We start from the raw sequence: 9,828 nt of genomic DNA, 5'->3' as shown, positions 1-9,828 counted from the left end.
TAAACCAGTTCAGATACGACAACCATCAATGAACTTTGAGGAATGGGAAGCCTTCCCGGCAACAGAAATCAGTGATCAACAAGGGCAAGCATGGCACCACGTACGTGGCTTTGATTTTAACATTATAAAAAAATTAAAACAGCAGTTGTTCAATATGGAGCTACAGCTCCATATACTTTAGCTATAGTTGACTCAGTGGCAGAAAATTGGGTTCCACTGTTACCTTTGTTCAGGACTAATTAGACTCCCTTACAAAAGTAGTACTCCAAAACAGACAAGGGTTAGACCTCCTCTTGGCAGAACAGGGGGAGTCTCTGTCTTGCTTTACAGGAATGCTGCTGCTTTTATGTCAACAAGTCCGACATAGTTCATGACAAGCTCAACCAACTACAAGAAGATCTTCTTCATTGTAGAAAACAACTTACCGACAACCCCTTATGGACCACATGGAACAGACTTCTCCCATTTTTACTCCCCTTGCTTGGTCCTCTTTTGGACCTTCTGATTGTTTGTTCTTTGGGGCCTATACTTTTCAATTAGCTCATGGCATTCCTTAAACAACAGATTAATTCCATAAAAATGCAGCCTATCCAAGTCCACTACCACAACTTGGAGATGGAGTACCGTGGAGCCTAAATTGTGCTCCTGCCTGAGGCACTGAATTGGTTAGCCAAAGATGGGTGAGAGAGTCTGAGCCCAACAGCTGTACAGTCCTCCCACCTAAGACAGGAAATCCATCATCACAATGAGATTCTCCAATGGTGGGTAAGGATGGACGTGTGGCTCTAAAAAATGACTCCAACCTAAGACAGGCATGATTCCCCCAGGTTTTTCTCCTCTCTTTGAAAAAATAAAAAAGGGGAACATGTGGAGGGTATTGCATATGGAAGCCATCTTGAGCTGTCCACCATCTTGAGAGCTATCCACCATCTTGGAAACCACTAGGTTTCACTTCCTCACTGAGCAAACCGTTTCTCAGAAATCATGTGACCAACCATTCTTCCTGGGGATGGTTGGGTTTCTAGGCAACAGGAGAGATCCACCCACATCAAGGATTGGCTCATACTGTTCTATCTCATTTGCATTTTAGGCAACCAATCAGTGCCCACCAGCATGTATATAAGCTCGTAATTCTTCCTCAATAAACAGAAGACTTGATTAGCATCTCGTATTGTCTCCACTCTGTGTATGTGCATGTGTCCCTTCTCTCACTCCCTCCCCCAGGAAACCTGTTTGACTGTCCTGTGGGTCGGGACATGGGTCCTTGAGGCTTTTTTCTGGCTTAAAGTGAGGTGTGCACAAGATACCAGTACATCCATTGGTTGGTCTCAATCAATTTATCTCAAAGTCCCTTTTAGTTGTGAGTTTATGTGGGGTTTGCTGACAGTCACAGTTTTGTGCTGAGGGTTACAATGTTGTGTGATGGGGTCACAAGTCAGTGTCCTTTGGATCATAGAGGCTGTTTTCTGCCTTAAAGTGGGGTGTTCTGTCTGTATTAGTACATCCAATTGTGGGTCTCAATGAATTTTTCTCCCAGTGTCAGTGAGATTTGTGTTTCAGCTTTTATCCTGAGTGTCACAGTTTTGTGCTCTGGGTTACAGAGTGTTCTGTGTTCTCAATGAGGTGTGCTGTGGGTCCTAGAGGCTTTTTTCTGGCTTAAACTGGGTGTTCACTATATATCAGTACATCCAATGGTGGGTATCAATGCATTTTTCTCAAGGTCCCTTCTAGTTGTGAGTGTTAGTGGGGTGTGCTGAGTGTCACAGTTTTGTGTTGAGTGTTACAGTGTTTTGTGCTGTGGTCACAGGTAGGTGTGCTGTCGATCTTAGAGGCTGTTTTCTGGCTTAAAGTGAGGTGTGCTCGTGTATCAGTACATCCAATTGAGGGTCCTAATGAATTTTTCCTTAGGTCTCAGTGAGATTTGCATCCCTGAGGGTTTGCTGAGAGTCACAGTTTGGTGCTCTGGGTTACCGAGTTTTGGCTCTGGTCTCAATGAGGTGTGCTGTGGGTCCTAGAGGCTTTTTTCTGGCTTAAATTGGGGTGTGAACTAGATATCAATACATCCAATGGTGGGTCTCAATGAATTTTTCTCAAGGTCTCTTTTAGTTGTGAGGGTAATTGGGGTGTGCTGAGTGTCACAGTTTTGTGCAGAGGGTTACAGTGTTTTGCTCTGTTGTCACAGGTAGGTGTGCTGTGGATCACAGAGGCTGCTTTCTGTCTTAAAGTAGGGTGTGCTCTGTGCATCAGTACATCCATTGTGGTTCTTAATGAACTTTTTTCTTGGTGTCAGTGAGTTTTGCGTCTCAGTGGTGTATGCTGAGGGTCACAGTTTGGTGCTCTGGGTTACAGAGTTTTGTGCTCTGGTCTCAATGAGGTGTGATGTGGGTCCTAGAGGCTTTTTTCTGGCTTAAAGTGGGGGTGTGCAGGGCCTGGCTGAGGCTGGAGGTGGATAGGGCGTGAGGACCTTTATCGGGATGCCTTTCTCTTTGTGTCTCTGTGTCTCATGGAGGAAATGAATAAAATTTAAGAAACAATTGACCCTGGTGGCCAGCAGTAATGCCTACATCGCTGCACTCCCACATGCAAACTGTGGTTTGAGTCCCAGAGCCAGTGGCTTCAAAATCATACTGGCCGTGTGTGTGCCCAAGATCCCAGGAGGAGAACGGAGAAGAAGGGATTTCGGTGTGTCCATTGACCCTGAGGGGGGGGGAATTTCTCATTTTCCCTCTTATCTGTCTCTCTCCCCCTCTCCCTCTCAACCCCAGCAAGCATATACACACCCTAAGGCAAAAACCTCTACAGGATATAATTTGTTTGTTGATACCTTTGCTGGGAACTTGATTGGGATGCTGCCGAGTCTGTAGATTGGGTTAGAAATATCATCTTTTAACAGTAATGAGCATCCTCATCTCTAACAAGGAATTTCTCTGCATGTATTTATACCTCTTCTGATTTCTTTCAGCTGGTTCAAGGTTAGGTGAATGTATATTTGCATAAGTTCTGTTAGACTCCTTGATTCTGGAAATGCACACGTACGTGCTTGGTATGTCTCTCCAGCAGTCGTGATCAGGATTCATATGGTGTGGTTGACCATATGGGATCCACCAGTTTTGCTTCTGTGTTTGTTTTAGAGAGACTGTGTTTGTTTCAGAGAGACTTTTTTATATACTATTGGTTCTGCTTGCTAACTGGAGAGGCAGAGAGAGACAGGGAGACAGAAAGCAGGGAAAATACCCCCAGTCCCTGGGGGAGAGGGCATAACCTCACCACCATTCCTTTCCTCTCTTCTCCTCTTGGGATTCTGGGCACTCATGAATATGTGCCCAGTGTGAGTTGTAAATCACCCAGTCTGGGACTCAAACCATGCCTGACTATGTGGGAGTATGGCAATGTATCCTTTACACTACCTGCTGGTCCCCTTGGTAACAGATCCTGTTCATCGTCTCTCTTTCTTTGAATATGATATTTGCAGTGAAATATCATATGTTCTTTTACTACCATAAGTATGCACAGAAACAAAGAAAATGCATTTTGGGGTGCTGGCAGAGTGGCCTGGTGGTTAAGGGTATCAGACTCCTACATGGTGGACCACAGTTCAAATCCTTCAGACCTGGTGGCTTGTTTCATCCCTTCCTCTCTATTTCTCTTCCTCTCTAAGAAAATTACAATGAACCAACAAACTAATAAATAAATTAATCAGTAAACAAAATTAAAGTATTCTTTGAAAAATATTTTAAAAAGAAAAGGCACTTTTGGAATAATCAATCCAGTCACAAAGAATGCATTTGTCATCAGAATGTTAATGGATTATGATTGGTTTTACAGAGTCTTCTTCTTGATGATGTTCTACAAGGCATCAGTATCATCTAGACGATGTGAATTCACTGCCATGTCATCAACTCTGGCCTTGCTTGACCTCAGCTGGCAGTGTCCCGTCTGGATCAGCCAGTGAGCTAGAGTCACAGAGACCCTTCCTCAGTCCAGTGGTGTCACCTTGTGGTTCTTGCGGCAGTGACCTCAGGCAGCTGTACCCAGAGCACCTTGGTCCTCTCTTAGATCTCAGGATTCTTCCTAGCATAGGCCAATAGCCAAATGGCAACCTGAATTTGTTTCCTCCCATGGCATGACTGAGAGGGGGCCTCTGGCAAGTGCTACTGAAAGAGGCACTGCAGAAACCCCCACAGATTTTAAGGGGAGATTGTCCTCACCTCCTCGGTGAGGCTAGACCTTTACTGCGCTCCATGCCCCCCAAAGGCCAGGAGAGGGCTCTGGACACCACCTGAACATTGGGCCGCCTCCCACATCACCCGGATGGCCAAGGTGGGGCACTGGGCCTCAGCTGACCGACAAGCCCTCTCCCACAGGGTCCAAGACCGTCAGAAAAAGTTCCAGAGCCACCTTCTGCCCCAGGAAGCCCCAGCTCCTCCTTCATTCTGGTCAGCACCTTGGCAAGCACAGGGGCTTCTTGGCACCCAACAGAGGGCACCACCTGGCTTTTGGTGACTGGTTGCCATTTGGTGAATAGCTGGTACCTTCCTGCCCCAGCCCGGTACCCAGACGTGCCTCATAGGCAGACAGAGAGGGGAGGGTTCAAGTGGCAGGACCAGAACCACATGTCTGGGCATGTGGGGCTCAGGGCTGGGGTGACCGGATGACGTGGACACACCCTTCCCTTTATAGCTGGGTGTGGGGTGGTCTGTTTCTCCCGCAGGTGGGAGACATTCAAGGCTCGGGCGTAGGGTGTTGCAAAAGATTGAGAAGAGAGACAGGGGAACAGTGAGAGCAGAGGGCCGAATTTCTCTTGGAGCAGAAGTCAAACTGCCCCAGAGCAGAGCCCGTTTATTCCAAATTAAATCAGACGAGTGGTTGGTGAGTTTAGCTATAAAGGATAAGGGACAAGCTACATGATGTTCTTTGTAGGTTCTATTCCTGGCACTAGGTCAATAGCTAGTACACACTTGGTAGTCAGAGGAGACGTGGGATTGCAGAATGTCATCCAACATCCTGGGAAATGGCCCATGCCCGGAGCCCCATCCGGCTGACCGTGCAGTCCCTGTGGCCTTCTGTCCAGGAATGGGGTTGCTTTCAACCCCCTCCTGAATGCTTCCCTTCTGGCTGTCTCTCAGGCCCAGGCTGTCTTCTGTCTCTGACGTGCAGATGCTCTGGGGAGCCCTCCCACCACCCAGCCCCTGCCTCCAGTCTCCTGCACCTCGTAGGCAGCATAGGATTGATGTCTTGGGATGTGAGGAGGCCTGCTGGTCTCCTTGGTGGCAGAACACACTCTGAGCTGTGTGCATTTTGGTGTTTGCATTGAGGCCAGGGCATCGGGGACCTGAGCCTATTGCTGCCCTGGCCAACATCTCTGAGGTCCAGTGGCAGGTACTTGGTGCTCTGCCATCTGAGGCTGGATGTGCCAGTTTACAATCAAGCGTCGTTTCTACCCAGGTCTTGGCGTGGTGGCCCCTGGTGTCAGTGGAGGGGGCACAGTTCCAGGAAGCTGCAGATTTGCCCCAAGTCCTTCATGGGATGAGTCTTTCCTCTGTGGAATTAGCAATCCGGTAAGTTTTTTTTGCTTTCTTTTTTTGTTATGTAAATTTATTCACCATACATGTCACCATGCTAACCTTTGGTAAGGATCCAATTCCTTGGACTTAACCACATCAGCACTGTCATCCAGCCATCTGTTTAGGTCAGAGCCTTTGATTGACCTGAAAGGAAATTCAGCAACCTCAAGGAGTCTCTTTCCCACCCCCAGCCACGAACTGTGAATCTGCTTACTCTCCCTGGATCCGTTTGTCCCAGATGGGCCACATGAATGGACCATCACATACTGTGTGGCCTTTGGTCTCTTGCCTCCCTCACGTCTGTCATCTCTGTGGCTCATGGACCATGCTGTACCATGCCCCAGTATCTGGCTCACGTGACATCTGTCATCACATGGGCAGGAGGGGATTCTTACCATGTAGTTCTTTTGTCAGTCTGGGGAAGGGGGATGTGAGAGCAGCTTCGGTGGTGTGGCGCTTTTCCCTGGGGGCGGGGGTATTTCTCACCATTCCAGCCTTTCTGGTGACCCCAAGACATACCAGCTAGAGGCGCCAGAGGTGCCCAGTTCGATAGTGAGGTGTCCATGTGTACGGACTGTCTGGGATGTGATAGGAGAAGCCAGTGTGCTTATCAGCCACAGGAGGTGACAGAATCATTATCGATCATTTTTGGAGTGGTGACAGTATTGGGGTGATGTCTGTCTCTCTTCCCACTGCTTGCCTGAGATGTCTCACTGACAAGACCTGGGCAGTGCCGGAAACCCCTCCCACTCTCGGGTCACAGTGTGCTGTCAGGGGGAGCCCATCCCTGAAACTTGAGGGGAAAATGTGTGGGTGGGGCACCAGATGACTGGCAAGAGCGGGGACCCCCTAGATGTCTCACCAGGGGTGCAGCATGGCATGGCACCCCATCAGTCCAGAGTTCCCAGAGGTCTCTTTGAGGTCAGGCTGGCGGGGGTCAGGGCATGGCAGGAGAACAGCCAGCCCAGAGGCTTCAGGGAGGAAGGTCTCTGTGCCTTGCACCAGATTCCATTTCCCAGTGGCCACCAGGCAGTAGCCTCCCAGATGAGGGCCGGATCACATCTCCCACCCCTTCCCACCCCTGCACCCGGGTCTCTGGGATATGGCAGTTTGTGGTTCATAGTGTCCGAGTAGAAGATGGGATCACGGAGCCTGCTTACCTTCTCCCCAGTCCTTAGAGTTATGTGTGTAGAACTGGAGTACATTTCCCACAGTCCTCTTGGTGGAAGGCATCCAGGAATAGTGGGCCAGTGGGGGACTTATGGTCATAGCTTCAGACTACATTACCCATAGATCTCGGCGGGGGCAGGAAGGACTTCCAGTTGTGGCATCCTACTACATCACCCACAGGCCTCTGGGAGTGAGACTTCTGGCAGTACATTGGACTGCAATACCCACAGTCTCCCAGGAGGAAGAATTCCAGCTGTGGGGCTGGAACACACCCTTCCCTGACACCTCAGTATTCCCTACTAAAATGTCCTGGGAATGCCCATGGTACCCAGGGATATGGGGTTCCTCTTTCCTCCCCTCACCCTAGCTTTGTTGGTTGGTTGTTTTTTTAGAATGATTTATGGTTTACTTAACTTCATCAATTTCTTTCAATTCTACCAGGGAGGGACAGAGCAGAAGAACAAGAGCGAGAAAACGAGAAAGTAAGCCACCACATCCAGGACCTGGACCGTGTTCTCCCATAAAGGAGTCCGGTGCCCTTAACCACCATGCCCACCACATGCTGGCCCCTGGCGTCCCACTTCTGAGCCATGAGCTTTAGTCTCTTGTTGGTGAGGGGAGGCATCAAAGCCTCAGCTGTCCTTTTGAGAATTCACAGCCCTGGGCCAGTGGGTCGCAAGGAGGTTCAGGTGCTACCTCCTTGGTGGCCAAGCATGAGGTTTGTCTCAGACCTCCAGCTTGGAGATCACATGCTTAACATCCACCAAGAGCAGAACGGAGGAGGAGAAGGAGTCACGACAAAGCCATTTCTCCTGGGGTAAGGGGATGGTTTTTGTCCCACCCCTCCCTACCTCTGTGCCTGTTTAGTGCACAAATTCCACAGCAAAAGCTGCATGGAAAACAGGCAAGGTAAAATGCCAGTATCATGGGGGTGTCCACCTCTCTTTCTGTTGTGTGCCCGAGATGTCTCACCAATGAGACCTGGGCCCAGTGGGCCATCAGGGTGAGCTCACCCCTGCAGCTCAAGAACTGCACTTCCCATAGGCCTCCAAGAAGAAGACGTGCAGGTGCGGCACCAGACTATGCCTCATAGAAGCCTCTGCAAGGGATGTTGTCAGGTGCAATGCTCCCTAAAGGTCCCTCTGGGGGCACAGCACCCATCTGGAGTACCCAAAAGTTTCCGTGAGACTGGCAGGGGTCAGGGAAAGGCAGGAGAACAGCTATCCCAGAGGCTTCTGGGAGGAAGGCCTCCAAGCCCCATGCCAGACCCCATCTCCCAATGGCCACCGGGAGGGAGGTAGACTTCCTGGTGGAGCTCTGGACCATGACCCCCACTTAATCAATGAAGTTAAGTAAACCACCAGCCTCTGGGATATGGCAGTTCTTGGTTCATGGGTCCAAATACAAGTCTTCCCTCCTCCCCTGCTCTTAGAGTTATGCGTGTAGAGCCAGACTACACTTCCCACAGTACTCTGGGCATAAGGTGTCCTGGAGTAGGGGGCCAGAGGGGGACTTCTGGTCATAGCTTCAGACTACAGTACCCATAGATCTCGTCGAGGGAAGGAGGGACTTCCAGTTGTGGCATCCTACTGCATCACCCACAGGCCTCTGTAAGCCAGACTTCCAGCAGCACTTCAGACTACAAATACGCACAGGCCCCTGGGAGCAAGACTTCTGGCTTTGGAGCCAGAGCACACCCTTCCCCTTTAGTAGTGTTCCCTACTAAAGTGCCTTTGGAGTGCCCACAGTACCTGGGACATGGAGTTCCAGATCTAACCCAGAGACATCCTCTGCTTACTCATCTGTTCCCAAGCAGGAAACGTTCACCGTGGGCCAGGCATAGTTAGGGCCCTGCACTCTCCAGCATCTCCACATGTGAAAAAATAAATGGTGGAAGCTGTTTAGGAAGACTCATGTAACAGAGTTTGCACCATTCCCGAGGTAAGAACACTAACATGAACACGAATGAACACAGACACCTGTGGACACAGCTGCAGTGCAGAGTGGCCCTCCTGAAGGAGGCACTTAGCCCTAAGGACGTACAAGCGAGGAGAAGAACACTGCGCAGATCTGCCATCCTGAGTCCTGCTCCCGTCAGGGTCTTCACCTGCATCCTGCACCCTACGTGATCAGAGCAGAAAATGCAACCTCAGAGACCTCATCTCAGGCCACAGTTACTCAAGGTAGAGGCATTGCAAATGCAAGCCTTTAGGCCGGGTCTCTACCAGGCACTGTCCAGGGGTTTGGATGTGTGCTGAAGTCAAGGCCATGAGATGCCCACTGCGGCCGCTCCAATCTGCTCCCTCAGATTGAGGGAGGGGTCTGGGGGCAGGGAGGGCACAGAAGTCATCCAGCATCACTTTGCCTCTTAAAGAACTGTCTTTTCTGATTGGCTATTTGTCATTAAAAAGGCATGTTTCTACTTTTTTCTCCCAAACTATATCATCTGTCCCTTCTCACAGTCCCTCATGAGGAAAAGCCAATCTTCAAAGTGTTCACAGAAAAATGCATGTTGTGAAAAACTACCCATTAAAATAAAACCATACTTTAATTCTGCTTTTCCAAAAAGTTTTCAAAGTCCCCTCTTGGGACTCCAACTTCTTTAGAAACCCTAACAGTTTAAGTGACTACAGTTAGAAATCCTTTTGACTCACACAAAGTAGAGAAAACTACAATGTGTTATGCTTAATATTTGTGTTTGTTTAATATTTCTAAATTTTATTTTTTCATTTCACTCTAAAAATATTTTAGATTATTTTAAAATAAAAACGTGGAAAATAATTATTATGTGCTTGGCAAAGTACCTTTTTTAAAAATGAGAAATGAATTGAGTGCCTTTGAATAGGACTAAATTTGAGCTCATATTGTAAATCAACTATTTTACTTTATCAATTAGCAGCAAGCACTTTTATTTACCACTGTGCAAGCCGGAGTGTGAGTGCCCCTTGTTAAACAGAAAGCTCACATTTTACTCTGTCTCATCTACTTTGTGTTATTAGTGTTCACATCAGAGGACTCCAGGCAGAAAGAGAAGAAAAGCTCAATGCGAGGATAAAGAGACAAGAGAAACTGGAGTAAAGTATGAGTTTATTTT

The 9,828-nt window shown here is 48.6% G+C and overlaps 1 long non-coding RNA gene across 1 annotated transcript in view; it reads left to right on the top strand.

Moving 5' to 3' along the window:
* LOC114005392 (uncharacterized) overlaps positions 1 to 8,115 on the top strand; it is a 9,052-nt gene extending 937 nt beyond the window's left edge. Inside the window, exons 2-3 of the long non-coding RNA XR_003547252.1 lie at positions 5,446 to 5,558; positions 7,176 to 8,115. This is a non-coding gene — a long non-coding RNA (uncharacterized LOC114005392). The remainder of the gene's footprint in view (positions 1 to 5,445; positions 5,559 to 7,175) is intronic.
* Positions 8,116 to 9,828: the final 1,713 nt, after the last annotated feature.

Source organism: Tupaia chinensis, unplaced genomic scaffold, assembly GCF_000334495.1.
Source record: "Tupaia chinensis unplaced genomic scaffold, TupChi_1.0 Scaffold143732_1, whole genome shotgun sequence".
NCBI lineage: Eukaryota > Metazoa > Chordata > Mammalia > Scandentia > Tupaiidae > Tupaia > Tupaia belangeri.
The sequence above is the reverse complement of the archived record's forward strand: the minus strand, read 5'-3'. Positions and strand labels throughout refer to the sequence as shown.